The sequence below is a fragment of the Lepidochelys olivacea genome, assembly GCF_965140295.1.
Source record: "Lepidochelys olivacea isolate rLepOli2 genome assembly, chromosome: 1".
In the NCBI taxonomy this organism is placed as follows: Eukaryota; Metazoa; Chordata; order Testudines; family Cheloniidae; genus Lepidochelys; species Lepidochelys olivacea.
This window is the reverse complement of record NC_140411.1, coordinates 76,910,794-76,931,230: the sequence shown is the minus strand read 5'-3', so window position 1 is coordinate 76,931,230 and position 20,437 is coordinate 76,910,794.

The window sequence follows — 20,437 nt, the reverse complement described above, 5'->3', positions numbered from 1 at the left end:
GAATCTAAGGAACACTTCAAGCTGAAGAGAAGTGAGAGTGGGGGCTGGACTTACAGCCAAGGAGAGCAAAAGTTGATTCTTCTCTGAAGTGACACAGTATATTGTTGAGTAATCTCTTTTGTTCTTGTTAATAATAGTGCATTTGGTATTAACTGCACAGAGTAAGGAAGGGTAGTGTGTATAAGCTCACAAAGGTTCATGTGTTGACAACCTAGAGCAGGGATCGGCAACCTTTGGCATGTGGTCCACCAGGGAAAGCCCCTGGTGGGCCAGGACCATTTGTTTACCTGCTGCGTCTGCAGGTTCGGCTGATTGCAGCTCCCACGGGCTGCAGTTCACAGTTCCAGGTCAATGGGGGCTGCAGGAAGCAGCACAGGCTGAGGGATGTGCTGGCCGCTCTTCCCACAGCCCCCATTGGCCTGGGACAGAGAACCGCGGCTAGTGGAAGGTGCGATTGGCTGAACCTGTGGACGCGGCAGAGAAACAAACCGGCTCAGCCTGCCAGGGAGCTTACCTTGTCTGGCCGCATGCCAAAGATTGCCGATCCCTGACCTAGAGTTTATTATTATAAGTAGCAAGTACTTGGTAATTATCTGTATTATCTATGCTCTTCACCATATTTGGCTTTTCCCTTATAAAGTTCCAAAAAATTAAAACTATCCCTTTTGTCTTGGTTTGCCTTTGCCCCATCTCACAATTAGCATAGCCTCGCCTAGCTGGGTCACTGCAAATAGGCATCACAAAAAGGATTTGACTCTGTGCAGAGAAACCCCACTGGACTGCAGTGTCAATCACACAGAGCTATAACCCAACAGAGACACATAGTGATGAGGACAAATATAAGTTCTGTAGTGGCCTCCGAAGTGTGATTGATAAAATACCAAAACATGATATACTCCTTGTGATGAGTGACTAACACTATAATAGGATGAGATAACCAAGTAATGGAAGGAGCCTGGGGAAGCATAGGTTGGGAATCATTATCCAAAATAGAGAGACTCATTAAATTATGTCTTTTTCTAACCTAGATTTGCATCACTCGGTTCCCTCACAGAGATATACATAGGGAAACACAGAATTCACCAGAGGGCAAAACAAAAAATCTAGATTGATCACATCTGCATCAGCTCTAAATACAGGTCAGCTGTCCAATACACAAAGGCATAACAAGCAGTAAATGTCAGCAGCCACCACAATTTTTGTAAAAAGAACAGGAGTACTTGTGGCACCTTAGAGACTAACAAATCTATTTGAGCATAAGCTTTCGTGAGCTACACGCAGTCTCTAAGGTGCCACAAGTACTCCTTTTCTTTTTGCAGATACAGACTAACATGGCTCCTACTCTGAAACACAGAATTTGTGTGTTGCCAAACTGAAATAAAAACAGAGAAAGATCAACTTTAAACAGAAAGTTGCTGAGAAAATCAACCCTACAGAAATGAAAAGAAGAGTACTGTGAGAAATTCCAACCTGAAGTAAGATTAGATTTGATTTGAGGCACTGCCAGAAGCAAATGAAAGTAACACTGACTGGACCTGAAAAAAAATGGGCAGAGACAATGTAATTCAAGCTGCAGCCGTCACAGTTGGATATCAGCATAGCCAGAGCAAGAACTGAATAAGCCAAAAGACATGGCATCTTACTAAAGACAGAAAAACAATGAAGGGAAAACCTCTGAATGCTAAGACCAACAAAATATTGGAAAAAGCAAAGGAGGCATACAAGAAAACAGATAAAGCCACACAAGGAAAGTTAAACAGAGATATGTTGAAGACGTAGCAGCTGAAGCTGCTGCTATTTTAGGAAACCACAGAGTTGTTAACCAAATTACTAAAACCCTGTGTGGAAACTTCAAAACAGGAAATGGTTTTCAATTAAGTCAGGGGTGCAGGGAGCCCTCCTAATCCGTGGAGACATGGAATAGTTGTTCCATAGACTCATAGAATTTAAGGACAGCCATCCTATTGCCCTTGTTCTTCCTTTTATTAGACTAAACAAGGCAAGCTCCGTAAATCTTCTCTCAGAAGGTAGGTTGTGCACGCCTCTGATCATCCTAGCAGCCCTTCTCTGCACCTGCTCCAGTTTGAATTAATCTTTCCTAAACATGGTAGACCAGAACTGCACACAGTATTCCAGCTGAGGTCTCATCGGTACCTTGTACAATGGTCCTAATACTTCCCTATCTCTACTGGAAATACCTCTCCTGTAGATTGCATTGGCTTTTTTTCATAGCTGCATTATATTGACAGCTCATAGTCATCCTGTGATTGACCAAGACACCCAGGTCTTTTCCTCCTCTGTTGCTTCCAGCTGATATGTCCCCATCTTATAGCAAAAACTTTTGTTGTTAGTCCCTACATGCATGATCTTGCATTTTGTACTATTTATTTTCATCCAATTTCTATTACTCCAGTTCTCAAAGTCATCCAAATCTTGTATGATATTCCACTCTTCCTCTGTATTGGCAATACCTCCCAACTTTGTGTCATCTGCTAATTTTATCAGCACATTCCCACTTTTTGTGCCAGGGTCATTAGTGAAAATGTTAAATAAGATTGGTCCCAAGACCGATCCTTGCGGAACTCTACTAATAACCTCCCTCCAGCCTGACAATTCATCTTTCAGCATGACCCATTGTAGTCTCTCATTTAACTAGTTACTTACTTACCTTTGATTCACATATTAATCCCCATCTTCTCCAATTTAACTAATAATTTCCCATGTGGAACTGTATCAAATCCTTTAGTGAAATCCAAGTAGATTAGATCTACTGCATTTTCTTTGTCTAGACAATCAGTTAACTTCTCAAAGAAAGAGATCAGGTTGATCTGGCATGATGTATCTTTTGTTAATACTATATTGTATTTGATCTCAATTACCATTGACCTCTGTCTTTAACTACTCTCTCTCTTTTAAAATTTCTTCTAAGACCTTGCATACAATTGAGGTCCAACTACTGGGTCTGTAGATTCCTGGATCACTTCCCTACACATTCTTAAATATAGTTACTATTTTTGACATTCTACAATAATAGGGTATAGCCCCTGAGTTCATTAAAAATCCTTGCTTGAAATTTCATGTTCTTTTAATATTCTTGTATGGACACTATCTGGGCTACCTGATCTGGTCCCATTAAACTGCTTGAATTTTTCTTTCACTTTAGATGTGGTAATTTCTACTTCTGTATCCTTGTTCCCATCAGCCACCCTCCCACCATGCCCAAAATGCCTCATTACCCTAACTAAAAACTGAGGCAAAATATGCATGTAGGTGTTAGGCCATACCTAGATTATCCTTAATCACCACCCGGTCTTCAGTGCTTAACAATGTTATTTTTTCTTCCCATTTATATGGCTAAAGAACCTTTTGCTATTGGTTTTGATTTCCTTTTCAAGGTCCAACTCTGGCTTTTGGCAGTTCTTGCTTTTTCCCTTATTTGTCTTACCTCCAAGAGGTAGCTTTCCCTGTTATTCATTCATTTTTTCCATTCCTTGTAGGCTTTCTGCTTTCTCTTAATAACCTGTTTCAGATGTTTGTTCATCCAGTTTGGTCTGTGATGCTTGCCTTCAATATCTTTAGAGAGCAGTATTAGAGCATTAACGTGGTGACTGTGACAGACTGTTGATTATCCACTCCTTAGGGACTAAGATTACAGAAATCTTAAATTTAGATATGATTACAATCTGTAATTAACCATTTTATATGTTTAGGAATATTGTGACATTCTTGTGTTGATTTGGTTACATTAACCCATGTTTATCCTCCCATATATTGTCCCCATATGAGGTATAGCACATTTATGTTAAGGTACTTTTACTTAAAGCACATTTATGTTAAGGTACTTTTGTTTGGACACTTTAAATACAGCTTCATTACCATACCCCAGCAAACGTGTTCTGTGTACACCAGTTACATCTTTATTGACACATTTCCATATTCTCAATGATGGATGATATACAATTTTACAGTTGATCCTATATTTATGACTGGAATTTTAGTTTTATTTTAAAACCAAACCTTTGAATTATAAATTCTTGGGGTGCTTTTTCCTGATGGTATTGATGTGTCTGAGAGGTTTCTTTATGTGGTGTATGTGGGTGCCACAATTCCTCAGCTTTGGTATTAATTGCTTGGGATACATTGGCCCCAATGCATATGCACCATTTGTTATACTTGAAGTCCCTAAACACCTTTTGTTAGTTGGATTATATTCCCTCTTAACTACTAAAGTATGTTGTCCTGAAGCTTCTTGCCACCCTTTTGTTAATGTCTTAGATGTTAATCCCTGTACCCACACAGAAACACATGCCTTATTTGGTACATGAAATATCCACATTCCCTGAGTGTCTTTTATGGCCTCAAAAGGAATGACAGATTATGTTACCATAGAGTGCCAGATTTCCCCATTTTCCACATTCTTCCTTTTTAACATCCCCTTTACCGGGTTTAGCAACTTGATATTCCTTTACTGAGTTGTGGAGTTTTTGTGCTGGAAAATCAGTTACCTGGATAAAAAAAATGGCTTTTACTTTGCCTTCTTTTAGCCTTTTTTCTCCCTTTGATGCTAGTGAAATAAATGCTGCTAGAGTAAACATTATAAGGGAAACAACTCTAACATGACTTTTGGTACAGGAGTTTTTGCAGGGGTTGGCTTCAAGTTGTTGTCCATAGTAAGGTTTACTTTGGCTAGGACTTTGATTAAATCTGCACTGTTATCTATCCCAATACTGGAATTTAGACTTCCCAAAATGTTTTTTAAAACTTTCCCCTCCTCAGAGAATTAAGCCTGGAGGCTGCTTTCAGATTTTAAGATTTTCCTATACTGATAGTATATCAAAAGCAGGAAGCCTACTACACAACTAGTGAGGCAATTGGGTAACTAAGGTTTCCTTAGCACCTTGGAACACCCAAGAAGGGGTCTGTACTGGGAAAAGGCAGTACTGTGAAATGATCTCTATATATAAAAGGCAAAAAAATGAAGTGGCAAAAAATTGCAGATGATACAAAACTTCAAGATAATCAAGTCCAAAACAGACTTAAGAGTTGCAAAGGGATCTTACAAAACTGGGTGACTAAGCAGATGAAATTCAATGCTGACAAATGCAAAGTAATGCATGTTGGAAAAATATAATTCCAACTATACATATAAAAGAATGGGGTCTACATTAGCTGCTACCACCCAAAAGAAAAGAGGTTCTGGAATCATTGTGTATATATCCCTAAAAACATTCACTTAATGTGCAACAGCCATAACTGGGGGAAAAAAAAAACATGAGGAAACCTCCCCTCCCCCAAAAATAATCAGGGATTTAGAACAACTTTATAGAAGAAAAGATGAACAAGACTGGGACTTTCCAACCTGGAAAAGAGATAACTAAAGAGGGAATACAATAGAGGTCTGTCAAGGTTCCTTCCCCACTCTGAACTCTAGGGTACAGATGTGGGGACCTGCATGAAAGACTCCCTAAGCTTATTCTTACCAGCTTAGGTTAAAAGCTGCCACCACCAAAGTGTCTAAAAATAATAACAGGGGAAGTGCCCACTTGGAACCGTCTCCCCCTCCAAAAAATCCCCCCAAGCGCTACACCCCCTTTCCTGGGGAAGGCTTGATAAAAATCCTCACCAATTCGCATAGGTGAACACAGACCCAAACCCTTGGATCTTAAGAACAATGAAAAGCAATCGGGTTCTTGAAAGAAGAATTTTAATTAAAGCAATGTAAAAGAATCACCTCTGTAAAATCAGGATGGTAAATATCTTACAGAGTAATCAGATTCAAAACATAGAGAATCCCTCTAGACAAAACCTTAAGGTACAAAAATATACAAAAACAGGAATATACATTCCATTCAGCACAACTTATTTTATCAGTCATTTAAACAAAACAGAATCTAACGCATATCTAACTAGATTGCTTACTCACTTTTTACAGGAGTTCTGACCTGCATTCCTGCTCTGGTCCCGGCAAAACCATCACACAGACAGTGAGAGCCCTTTGTTTCTCCCCCCCTCCAGCTTTGAAAGTATCTTGTCTCCTCATTGGTCATTTTGGTCAGGTGCCAGCGAGGTTATCTTAAGTTCTTAACCCTTCATAGATGAAAGGGTTTTTTTCCTGTGGCCAGGAGGGATTTAAAGTTGTTTACCCTTTCCTTTTTATTTATGACAAGGTCTATGAAATTCTGACTGTTGCTGAGAAACTAAACAGGAAAGTGTTATTTACTGCTTTTTTTTTATAACACAAGAACTAGGGGTTACCAATAAGATTGCTAAGCAGCAGGTTTAAAATAAACAAAAGGAAATAAACACAGGAAAATTAACCCGTGGAACTTCTTGTCAGAAAATGTTGTAAAGGCCAAGACTATAACAAGGTGTTGTTGTTTTTTTTTTGTAAAAGAAAGAGATAAATTCATAGAGGCTATTAGCCATGAATAGCGTCCCTGGCCTCTGTTTACTAGAAGCTGGGAATGGGCTACAATGGTTACTTGATCATTGCCTGTTCTGTTTATTTTCTCTAAAACACTTGGCATTGGTGATAGTTAAAAGACAGAACACTGGGCTAGATGGACCTTTAGTTTGACCCGGCTTGGTTTTATGCTTGTGCCCCTAAGAAGTGTGCTCACTCTATTAAAATTTCAGTAATTTAACAATTGTCTTATTCTTCAGATGGAATCTTGTGGCACAGACAGGACTAGTAATGACATCGCCAACAAGCCACAGCAAATTTCACAGCATGTTTCTTGCTTCCATAAATTTATAGATTAACCTGCAATAACATAAACAAATAAAACAAAAACAAAACACACAAGGCCTCTGACCGGACCTTGTAAGTTAGTATATACAGTGCATTCATTTCTGAAAATTGTTATATTTAGTCCCTTGGCAAGTATAATTGGATTTGATCAGAATGTTTTTACACATCTCCATCTGGAGTGGTTACTAAAACTGCCACGGGACTGGCCATATACTTAACTGTTAACTGGAAAGGGTTTTCTCTATATAGGGTTTATTTTACCTTTGTTTACCAATTTTAAGCTATTTTTCATTGATATTTTAATTATTGCTTTGGCTGTTCCTTTTGTTTGTGCTGATTTCTCTGTCCAAATGTTTTCCAATGTTTGCATCAAATTTGCAACCCAGATCTTCTTCTGTACCTGCTCAAGCATTTGTTTCTTTGGTGTTAACAGGAACTCAGTAGTTCTTATAATTTAGCTTGTTATTAATTCAAAGAGGTTAATAACAAAACAAGTAGTATAAAAAGGCTAGTATAAGAAGAGATGCAGGGCCAGAGTGAGGTCAATTCCTTGCGGAAGCTGTGGGAGCATGGATCGCATGTGACAGGCTGAGGAAGCTACAGGACCTCAGGACAGAGCAGTGCTGATAGAAGCTGGGGTGAAGTGAGAAGGAGCTCTGGGATGGTTACTGGGACTGCATTAGTCCAAGGCCCTGAGGTAAGGTGAAGAAGGTATAAAGCTGCAAGGAAGTGGCCCAGGGAATTAGAGCAGTGACTTAGATAAAGGGACACAGCATACAACTGCTATCTATGGGGTCCCTGGGCTAGGAACTGGAGTAGTGGGCGGGCCTGGGTCCTCCGCCACCTCCCAATAGCCACTGGGTGAAGTGACCTGGACTTTGAGGCACCCCAGAAGGGGAAATGAACTCGTTAGTAGTCCAGCAGCAGAGCTGAAATGCCCAGAGACGGTGAGGTCATTGCCTCCATGCGGAAGCCCTGGAGTACATCTAGACACCAGGGGTGAGACCATTGATAGACTACAGGACTCATTAAGGACCTAAACCCAAGGAGAGCTACAGGGAGAGAAAGTGCAGGCCTGCACATAGTCAATGAAGGGGTGCTCACGAGAGGTGGGAGCACCCCATGACACATACTTTGTGGAATAGTCTCCAGTCTTATGGAATTTCAGCTAAAGCCATCAACATCACTGGGGCTATGCTTGTACAGTGATACAATATGTGCTGTAAGGGCAAACAGACAACACAGTAGTTCAACATGCACACTGGGGTGAAACAGGAATGCATTCTATCCCTGCTGTTAGTTGGCATTGCCATACTCTGGATGATGAAGTAGTATATTAGCAACAAAACCACTGGGATATCTTGGGTAGATGGTAAAAGGTTAGACTTTGCTGACAATATCGCACTATTGAGCACCACCCCCACAAAGTTACAAACAAAGACACACATCTTTGCAAACACAGCAGACCAATCAGGGTTCAAAAGCAGTTATGTCAAAACAAACATCCTTGAAACCCAGAGATATCAAGCTCTGACCTCATATTAGAATGCAAAAAAGCATCCACAGCATTCACTAAACTCATCAACAAATGGAAATGAAAGATACAATGTATCAGACCAAAACTGAGAATTTTCAACTCAAACGTAATTTTGGTGTCGAAATACGGCTGCAAGAGCTAAAGATCTATTAATATGTTAGATAGAAAACTAGATGTCTTTCAAAACAAGTGCCTACAAAAGATTCTGGGCATTGTACAGAGGGACTTTAATCACCAATGAAGAGATCTGAGGAATTCCCAGCCAGCAGCTTATCTCCACTAGAAATAGAAGGGAGTGATGGACATGTTTGGGATGTATAGTCTGGATGTCAAAACAGTCTCTCACATGAAGCTGTCAAGTGGAAGTCAACTGGTGTGTGGAAATGAAGGAGCCCAAGAGAAACCTTAAAAGAACACTTAGCAAGGGTCGCAGAACAGTCAGTCATTCTCAATACCATAGAGCAGTGGTAGGCAACCTGCACCCCGCAGGCCGCATGCGGCCCGTCAGGCTAATCTGCTGGTGGCCTGTGAGACAGTTTATTTACATTGACCGTCCACAGTCACAGCTGCCCGCAGCTCCCAGTGGCCGCGGTTCACCATTCCCTGCCAATGGGAGCAGTGTCTGTGGATGGTCAATGTAACCAAACTGTCTCAAGGCCCCCCAGCGGATTACCCTGATGAGCCATGTGCAGCCCGTGGGCTGCAAGTTGCCCACCACTAACATAGAGCATATGGAAGCAGAGGTTAATGACAGAAAGGGATGGAAGAGACTAGTTTCCACTCTGTGACAACTTTGTTATGAGAGGTATGTAATAATAAAAATCAATGATTCACCTGGGTGTAACTGATACCATTGTGTCTGCACTGCACTCCACTCTGCTCCACTCCAATATTTTTATATACAGATCATGTAAGAGATTTTTTATAAAGTTTTTAAATGTAGCTTTGAGACATTTCTTAACATGCTATGCACTAAAATGCATTCCAAGTGTCACGCCATCCTCTTTACCCTGGACCAATATCAGTTTTTCCACTGCTGATCTCAGACACCTAATAATGAGAGAGTTGCCCATACTGTCTTTTAAAGTGTGAGCGTACCCACTAATGAGAGCCCAGATCCCAGCATTTCTTTCATGTTCATTATATTTATATGAGCAAGACACCACAGCATAGTGTAAGAGTCCTTCATTTCATTTTGATTTTCAAGAATAAGGTTATATATGTACTAAAGCAATTATTTAATGTTGGAAGCCAGATTAAGAATTTCTAACTATTTTCCAGAGCCTGTTTGTCGCTTAAAGAATCATAGTAGTTGGAGAACAGAAACCATGTGTCCATTAACTAGAAATGAATTATCATCATTCTCTTTTGAAAAGCAGTTGTGCCATGCAGATGGCACATATTCAAAAAAGCTCTCTGTCAATGGTAGCTGTGCATTGACAGATAATGCTTATCAAAATATCAGATAAATACGTGCACAAGATGCAGCACAAGATTTACAATCTAAAATGCTCCTTGCAGTACAATAAGCTTTAAAAATCATGTCACCACACTTCACTATTTCATGATGCCAACAAAATCGCCTTTTCAGAAGCAAATGAAGGGGGTAGTCTGTCAACAGGCCAACAATGGTCCTCTCCCATCTCTAAACACTAAATCCCTGTTTGCAATGCCAGCAGGGCGAAGGACAAGATATACCAGTGGGATTTAGTTTTGTGAACAAAACAATGGGTTACTGTGAAGGGAAACAAAATTATGGAAAATAAAAGACAAATGAGAATGCTGGTGTTTACATATTATGATAAGCACCAAAAAAATAACTAAGATAAATAGACAGATGTCTCATATTCTTTAGTCCCATAAAGAAAACATTTACTGTGTCATATTTTGTGGAACAGAGTGCTGCTTTGACTCCTACTTCATGTTCACAATACTAGTGTAAGCAGAGTCTGGATGAGCTCTCCCCTGACATCTAGTGGTGAGCTGTGGAAAAAGACTTCAGAAACTGATCTTGTTTGCATGGACACACCCACCCTGCCTAAGTGCTTCGCTTGATGGGACTGCTTGCCCAAATGATCACTTGTGGCTGGTGTTGGATCCCCAGTTTCCTGGTTATTGGGACAGGAGTAATAAAGGGTTGTTATCCTTGTTGTGTGAACCAAGGGTGGCAGAAGTGTACCCGGCATATCCCAATGGAGGGACTCACCCTCAACTGAACAGCACTCACTAGGCAGGGAACATGGGTTCCAAAGCCCAATGAGTTGAGAGGGGAGTGTGGGTCCTGTTTAAGGGTTCTAGACATCACTTGATCCCTCTTCTCTCTGTGGTATAATAAAAGAACTAATTTAGACTCAATTGAGAGTCTTGTTACACACTGCAGAGCTGAAATCACTGATACCTAGGTCTAAGTATTAGACCTCCTTTGGACAGTGTTTCTATTGCAAGAGGTTATGCAGTGTGCCCCAGCAATGAGGCTCCTCCACTAACAGCTGAAATCACTGAGAGCTGTATTAAGTGTGGGGGAGGGCTGAAGACATCTTGGTGAGTGGAGAGGCGTTGCAAGTAGCTAGCAGGGCAGCTGGCAGAGAGGTGTGACCAACAGGGCAGTTGGTGGAGAGGTGTAGCAAGTGGGTGGCTGGTGGAGAGGCATGGCAAGTGGCTAGCAGGGTGGCTGGCAGAGAGGTGTGGCAAGCAGCCAGCAGAGAAGCTAGTGGAGAGGGCCAGAGTAGAGCCCTGCAGAGGCATGGCAATTGGCCAATGGGGCGACGAGTGAGTGCCCGAGCAGTGCAGTGTGTAAGGTGCCTCCTTACCCCACCCCCCACACTGCCTTCCACACAGGGTGGGAGTTGAACTCTGCAGATGAACCTCTGAACTCTGGGACTGCACTGGCCAAGGACAGCAACTGTGAGTGGGGTACAGAGAAGGGATGGGAATGTTAAAAGGACTTTTCAGTTGCTGGACTCAAGACCTGAGGGGAAAAGGACACTACCCAACTTATTGGGGGGTGGGTCTTTTGCTCATGGTCTGTGTTTATGAGCCCTAAATGCAGTGTTTTCCCAAATTAATGCTGAGTTAATTCCCTCCTTTTATTAAAAGTTTTTGCTACACTCAGACTCTGTGCTTGTGAGATTGGAAGTATTGCCTCTCAGAGGTGGCCAGGGCGTGGTGTGTAATTGTCCCAGGTCACTGGTTGGGGATTCGAGCCGGTTTTGTGTTGTATTGTTGAAAAGGAACTCCTAGATATTGAACACGGACCTTGCTGCTGCTGGCTCCACCAGGCAAAAGAGTTACACTAGTTTACCATGTAATATTATAGAAGCTTATGGATTTCAATCGTACTGAAGCAAGTGTTCAAACTCATACCTATTCTATGTCAGTAACCCACATGCATGTCTAATCCTATTAGAATTAATGATGATGGAAAAGATGATGGAAAATAATTTAATCCTTTTCATCACTTTTTTACTATCATTTTATGTCTCTGGTTAGTTCTCAAATGGTATGCTTGGCCAATAGGAGCTGCTTTCAGCTCTTGTGGGTCCTATATGGTTCTCCTTGCCTTAAAGGAGACAGGGCAGGTATATATAAGCATTTTCATGTGGTATGAACAGAGTGGGTTATATTTTATCTGTCATGTATATATTTACCACCTATCTCACGTCAAGATAAGGTAACATATTTCCCAAGAGATAATTTCAAGATGATTGATCTGTTACAAGAGTTCTAGCTAGTTACAAATGCAAGTGCCTATTTCACAGCTGCTAGTGGCTATATTGACAATGGTTATAGCATAAAAAAAGGCCTGGCATCAAACACTCTCTTATATTCTGGTCTTATAATAATGAAAAATTTAATCACTGAAAATGCCTAAACTATTAAGATACTCTTCCTTGTTCTGTGTTTCTAGGGTGCACTTCTGGGCTCAGACTCCTTTCCAAACCCTTCTTTGGGATGTAGTACTCTGCAGTCCCGCCACCCAGATGCCAGACTTCCCAAACTCCATAGTTGTTTGCATATGCACCATTAAAGTTCCACCTATCCATGGCCCCTCTGGCTTCTAGTATAATTCTTTCAAGGACAACATGACAAGAAGGCCAGGAACACAGGTTTATCCATTGAATTTCTTAACCACAGTCACTTAAAATTCTAGAGAGTTACAGACTTTTGCAAAATAACAAGTTGTGAGTTGCACCACCCCCCTGTCTGATCTTACCCTTTCAATGACTCCAAGGTCTTGTTAGCATTTCAGGCTAGGCAGACTCCTTTCTTTCTTCACTCTCTCTCCAGTCTAATCTTTTTGCATATGATTGTGGACCGCTCCCGCTAACCGAGAAGCACCTCTTCTTGAATACATTCTTTGTCACTTTCTGTCATGTGTTCCACTGGCATGTTTATCCTTTCCCTCCCTCCTGGCCCACCCAGGTCTCCTATGTAGACAGTCCATTATTCAATGTGGGCGGGCCAGTAGTTGAGAGACAGTCAATAGCTTTTGGTTATTGTCTTGATGGCTTCTCAGAGATCATTCTTCAACTGAGATGTCAAGCATCTTTCCTGGGCAGGGTAGCTGACTGGAAAGCATTATAATGATTTGTTAGACATAAGTTCAGCGCAGAGTTCAGAATGGATGGCTTAATCCAAAATGGAAGTTACAATATAAAATGGAGTTCACAGTTTGACCTAGATATATCATACCCATCACAAGGGGATCCCAGAGTAAAGTTACAAAAGTTCCATAATGATGACCTGGATTTTAAATTAATGAGAATAACTTCTTAGTGTATATGCCCTCTGATGGGTGGAATTCTGGTCCAACTTGCCTTGTTGGAGTCTATATTTAATGGATTACATTGTGCCCTTGATCTGCAAAGGTTTGTATGCAGATACATACGTGCAGTGATTTCATGTTTAAGGTTGGGTCAGGAGTTCCATTGTAAGCTTTATTCTGAAACCTCCTCTGGACCAACTTTTGAACTAAGTACATGAGCTCTCTGAATTTGTGAGTAATGTAGATTAGAAGATCTTTTTTCTGATAACTCTAATATTCAGAGTTTTTACCAATTATTTAACACAAAAAGAATTAGCACTCTAGAAATGTTATTGCAGTGTCTTATTTTTGACTTTATTTTCTCAGCACAGGATATAAATTTAAACTGCCGAATTGTCATATGTTTAGTTTCATTGACATACTTAAAAATAGGAAACTTTGAAAGCCACAGTGTTTATTAAAATGGGAGAGAGAAAGAACAAAAATATTTTTCATTACTAGATAGATCCTATCAAAAGAGCCAAGGCTTAAAAATATAAATGGGTCAACTGGCATTGAAAAATGTTCCTGTGAAATAAACTGAATGCAAAGATGTACATTGTGATTATCTGACATTGGAAGGGATATACTTATATTAATTGAAAAATTCTCAATATCCAGCACTCAAACAACTTTATAACTCTGTCCATGTATCTGAATCACTGTTTTAGGGCCCAATTTAATGAAGGGTAATCTTTCCTATGAATGTAATGAAAGTGGAACCCGACATTTAAAAAAATTATGTAACATTATATATTTGACTACACATATGTATTTGTTCTATAGTATCAGGTTTGAGTCATTATAACCTGAACAGTTCCTATTTGACTATGGCATAGCTGATTTAAGAGGTATCTTTAGTTTGTTCATGAAGTATTTTTGTTTCTAATATTTGTCTAAGTCTACATGGAATTATTTAAAAGACGTGGTATTAACAAGAAGTACTTCTTCACACAAAATATAGTCAACTTGTGGAAATTATTGCCATGGGATGTTCTGAAGACCAAAAGTATAACTGGGTTAAAAAAAAATTGATAAATTCATGTAGGTTAGATCCATCAATGGATATTAGGCAAGATGGTCAGGGATGCAATCCCCTGCTCCAGGTGATCCTAAACCTCCAAATGCAGAAGCTGGGGTTGGATGACAGAGGATGGATTACACAAATTTGCCCTGTTCTATTCATTCCTTCTGAAGCATCTGGCACTGGCCACAGTCAGGGACAGGATACTGGATTACATGGACCATTGGTCTGACCCAGCATGGCTGTTCTTATTTTCTCATTCAATTTGCTTATCAAGAAAAGATTGCAATTTGAATGTGCATATGTACATGGGGTGCTATAAAACACTTTTGATATATCAAAAGAAACACAGTGGTCACACATAAAAGACTTCTACTGGATTATAGAACATCATCACATGTGTTTGGCCATAACCAGTGGCAAATTATAGAACTATGTGGTATACTGAATTTACCATGCATTGTAACCACTGCCGATGAGAGAGAGAAAGATTAAGTCAGTGTAGTATTGAGGTTTTATCTGCATGATTTTGGCCTAATCAAATGTTCTGATGAAGCCACAAATGTGCTACCCACGTCCTTTTAGAAAAGGCCAAGAAAAACTCCCCACACCACACCTTCATGTGTTTTCTAAATGCCACATATTTTACAGAAGAAAGGTTATTAAAGAAAAGTTTCATTGTCCAATTCTCCAAACATTTACTATTCGGTGCAGTGTGTACTGCCATGACTAATTTCACTAGACAATATGGAATTAGTCATGATGTTAAGCATTATGCTTGGTAGTATGTGTTTGCAGGATCAGACCTTTATAGTGTTTGAACATTTTGGGGGGGGGCATATATTCTGTGCACTGGTAAAGACAGATTTCACCATGATTTCAAAAATGACTCCTGATTTTGCATGTTTCGATTTTTTGTTGCCCTATTTAAGACCCCCTGTAAAGGGGCCTGGTCATCAGAAACTGGTGTTCAGCACTTTCTAAAGGTCAGGTCCCTTTAAGATGTCTAAAGAATGTATAGGTTGGTGTTGCCCACTCATGAGGTATAGGAAGTAAGAGCTTAGCAGTGGGTTGTGCGACTTGTACAGGAGGCAGTGCTCGAAAAGGCCTGCTTGCTTACACTACTGGAATAGCTGAACCAATGAGTCACTCCACAGGAGTAGACCAAGATAACAGATTTTTTACCATGCTGAAGAGTCTCACTTCTGCATGCATGTTGTTAATTCCCATTTGACTTTCAGTCCTGCCACACGTCCTTATTGTCCATCAACAGTAGATTTTCCCATTACTCATGTTTGCTGCATCTTTCAATTTAGCTAATGTGTCCACTTATCATTCAGTAATTTTGAAGAACATTGCACATTAAAATATTGTGAAAATGACTAAAATTTTTTACAGTAAGTATAGTTCCTGATGAATAGGCCCTGGCTGAATCACTTAAAATGGTTCACCAGGCTTGCCCAGTAAAATCCTCTTCATATTACTATCTCCCTCAAACACACTCCTCTCTCTTTATTTGAAATGAAAGAGACAGATATGAAGAAAAATACATTAAAAATGTCAATTTCCATCATGTCAGGCACGCTATCAAGTTTAATGATAGTATTTGTTTAATGCAATAGTGCTTTTTGTTAATCTCTATTTCCAAGATTGCATTAGTAATACAGATGCTTCAAGAGATTATGGAAATCCCTTTTGTATGATTAATGCTTGCTGGCATTAAAACTCTTAAGCCATATTACCAAAAGTATCATGTTATCAAGGTGCAGGAATGACATCCCAACATTTTGTTTAACTCAAGGGTCACCAACCCTTATATGCAGTGACTCATTTTTCTTATAACTAGACCAAATTATTAGTTACAGTTTGATTCGTTCTCAGGGTTTCTCTTGAGGAAGGCAGACTTCAGGATTCCAATGTAAGGAGGTTTAACCATAAAGAGGAATGCTGTTTGCAAGTTCCTCTCCTTTGAGGGACCAGAAGTTTGCCAGTACAGAATGCAAAACAGCTAGCAAGGATGGGACAAGGTCAGGCTACCCACAACATGCACTGATTCAGCATAGCTATCAATCTACTTTGTGGCTGCTTCTGTGGAGTCTAGCCAGAGTTCTAAGCCCCTTATCAGTGGGTCACAACTTGCAGCAGTATCTGTCTCCTGTCCCCTACTAGAGAATGCCTTGGCTGGCATTGCTGCCCCCAAAGAGGCAAATCAAGCCCATGCACAGTGCTGCACATAGATAATGCTATATGTCTCTATGCCATTGAGGAATTTTTTATTCTTCTACTATTTGTAATGTGTCTAAATTACATGTGATACAATGACAATATGTAATTAAAGAAGTGATGTGCAAGTTCAAAGAGATCTCTCACACATTAATCTCTTGATGCATTATTCAGTTCTAATTAATATAATAACTCTTAATATAGTATTAGCAATGCTGGGAGCAAATGCATATTAGTGACAGAAAACAGGAGACAATAGTGGCAAATAGATGCTGATAGCTAAAGTGGGAAAGGACACAGAGGACATAGGTGACACAAGTGGACACAGGTGAGCAGTAATTTGAACAGCTGGATAGTGACTTTCAGAAATAATTCCCCATCTAAAGAAAAACAGAGAAAGAGAAAGTATGTTTATTGTCCTTGGCACCATTTGGTTATTGAGACTCAGCTCTAGACACAGTGTTACTGAGAACTTTATAAATACTGGGGCTAGATACTTTTCTAGACCTCTGCATGGAGAACTTACATTTCCAAGGATTCCTGTTCCCCTTTCCATTTCACCAGCTTAGTGGCAATAATGAAACCCATGCTGACAGGTGGTCTCAAGCGCCCGCTCCCACACGGCCATTGTGTGAAGGGGAATGCGCAAGTTACTATTAATTTCTATTAATTTTTGTTCAGAATCCATAGATTCCAGTGCGATCATCTTGTCCAAGGGTTCCCAAACTTGGTTCGTGGCTTGTTCATGGCAAGCCCCTGACGGGCGGCAAAACACTTTGTTTACCTGAGTGTCTGCAGGTACAGCCGATTGCAGCTCCCAGTGGCCACGGTTCACCATTCCCAGCCAATGGGAGCTGCAGGAAGTGGTGGTCCAGCCCACGTCACTTCCTGCAGCTCCCATTGGCTGGGAACAGTGAACCACAGCCATTGGGATCTGTGAGCAGCTGTACCTGAGGATGCTCAGGTAAACAAAAAGAAAAGGAGTACCTGTGGCACCTTAGAGACTAACCAATTTATTTGAGCATAAGCTTTCGTGAGCTACAGCTCACTTCATTTGATGCATGCTCAAATAAATTGGTTAGTCTCTAAGGTGCCACAAGTACTCCTTTTCTTTTTGTGAATACAGACTAACACGGCTGTTACTCTGAAACAGGTAAACAAAGCATCTCGTGGCCCACCAGGAGCTTACCATGAACAAGCTGTGAACCCAAGTTTGGAAACCCCTATCTAGTCTGACCTCTTGTGTAACTCAGACCATAGAATTTCCCCAAAATAATTCCTAGAGCAAATCTTTTAGAAAAAAAAAACAATAGTGACTTAAAATATGTTTAGTGATGGAGAATCCACCATGACCCTTGGTAAGTTGGTCCAATGGTTCATTACTCTCACTGTTAAAAAATGCCTATTTTCCAGCTTGAGTTTGTCTAGCTTCAACTTCCAGTTATTGTACCTTTCTCTGCTAGATTGAAGACCCTGTTATTAAATATTTGTTCCTCATGTAGTTACTTATAGATTGTAATCAAGTCACCCATTAACCTTTCCATGGGGCCGTAGAGGATGATGTGTGCCCCTGTCCCAACCCTACCTCCTTCCCACCTTACACAGGGGACACCATGGGGTCCTGGGGTAAGTTGATTCAGAGGTGCGCGCCTCTCTTCTATGTTCATTTAGATAACAAAAAGCAGAATTTGGCCTCTTACAAACAAACTTCAAAAAACTAAAAAAAAAAAAGAAGAGACGATTTAGTGCTAAAATAAGGGCTGGTGTTGAATCAATAGACAGTTATTTACAGACTTAATCAGGATCTTCCAATCTGATTTTTGTCTTTCTGTGAATACCTCTAATGAACTGAATGGTGTTTAAAGTTAATCTTGTTTGCTTTAAATGACATTGCAACAACCTGCAGATCAGTATTGTCTTTTCGGATTCAAAGTCTGCCAGCTTCATTTCATATAGTATAAGGACAGAGTTTATCTCTCTCACACCCACACACACAGTTCTCAATCTCTCTCTTCCCCTTCACCCCCGTCACTCTTTCTCTCCATATTAAAGAAAAAAGGAATCTTACTTTTCATGTCCCCTTGAATGAATTAACTATTTTTTTGGCTATTTCACTTTGAGCATTTAACTGCCATAGGGCAGAGCATGGGCCATTTCATACGTTTTGAAATAATACATTGTCTCATTGGAGATAGCAGTTTCATTTGTTTTCATTTTGCCAGGATGTTGCTCTTCAGATTGAAATATATATTAAAGGGAAAAGTCCAACTTACTGGGAAATATAAACCAACAGATGAGCTTTCTTAAACCGCATATTATTTGAAGTGCAATCTCTTTCTAGGAAGGGAAGGATAGATTATCAAATATATTTTGAGATATATGTTGATTGAATTATCGTAGCCCTAGAGAAGACAGTAAATGTGATAGTAAGAACTCTTGTTAATATTTAGGCTTTATTATATAGGACTTTCTTTTTAGATTTTTATGCATTTTTCTCAGGTAGGGTCATGCAAAATATTTCATATGAATATATAAAAATCCTTTTTGCTATTTTTATATGAGATGGAAAATACACACTATAATTTCTTAGGAAAAGCTTTGCCAAGTAGGTGGCCAAACCTGCTTTTAGCTCTGCAAAATTTAATGCCAAATTAATAGAAATCACTGGACTTACACGAGGGATGAACTTGACCAGTGTGTGTCTCTAAATGCTGAAGACCATGACTGAAGTACAGCTCACTATGCTTGTTGATCTCATTATAGGTGTGTTCCTTGTGCTAATGAGTTCTCATTGTTATGGTACAGAGACCAAGGCAAGAGAGAATTAGAGTCCAAAAATTGTATCCCTTACCATGACTGGAGTAAGGACAAGCACCACAGATGGGTAAGTCACCCATCTTTTGTGCCTAAGTTTCCCCATTTACAAAATAGTGAACATATTAAAATAAAATACATCTCCTAATGTATTTCACTTGGAGTTGCATGTATGTGGATAAGGTCAGAATTTTTCCCCAAGTGGCAGTTATATTTAACCTATGTGAATCATTTAGATCCCCTGATGAATGCCTGAATTTGGGCATTTGTGTGCACATACATTACACAGGTATGAACATAAACTTTTAACTACGCACATACAAAATGTGGAACATGGGAATTGCCGTATTTGATCAGAGCTCTATCTTGTCCAACATCCTTTCTCTGGTAGTGCCCCAGTACTCAGATGCTTCAGAGGAAGGTATAAGATTCCCATAGAAGATAGATGTGGGATCATCTGTCTCATGCTGATCTCTAATAGTTAGATACTGTTTTAAAATCTGAAGCATAAGTTTGAATATCCCTTCCAAGTTTTGTTATTAATTATAAAAACTTTAGATGTTCTCGTTATCATGTGACTGGACAATACTTTTTAAAATCTTGTTAAGTTCTTGGCCCCAACGACCTCATGTGGAGTGAGTTCCATAGTCTAACTATACGCTGTGTAAAAAAGGACTTCTTTTGTCAGAGTTGAATTTGCCACCTATTAAATTCTTTTAATGTCCCCTTGTTCTTGTGTTATGTGACAGGGATGGTGTGTGCATACTTTTTCACCTCCACTTTTGACAGTGTCTTATCAATTATAAACATTTCCACTGTAACTAGTATTCCTTTTCTATATTTCCAAGATGGTCTTTTGCTTTGTGAGAGATACAATGCCTTGTCTGCTTCCTGGTATTGCAGAAATCAATGGCAAAGCTCCCATTGATTTCAACAGGAGCAAGATGGCATCTTGATATTACTTATCTTTTGATACCTCTGTAAATGCAAATACAAGGTAATATTATCATGATTAGTTTTAGACTATGTAGTTGTCTAAAGATGTGGATCATTTCAAATCTTGGAGGAGGATGCAGTGCCCACTGTCTTGAGTTTTTGCTGGAGATGTGATAGAAATGGAACATTGTAATATAGAAAAAAATTACCCATTACAGCTAAGTAATTTCCTGCTCATATTCATTTGAAAGTAGTAATTCTTCATATTTCTAAATCAACACCTTTCTACATAACATCCCTTATTGCAGAGAGAAAACAGAATGCTAGTCTGACACATACCAGAATGCT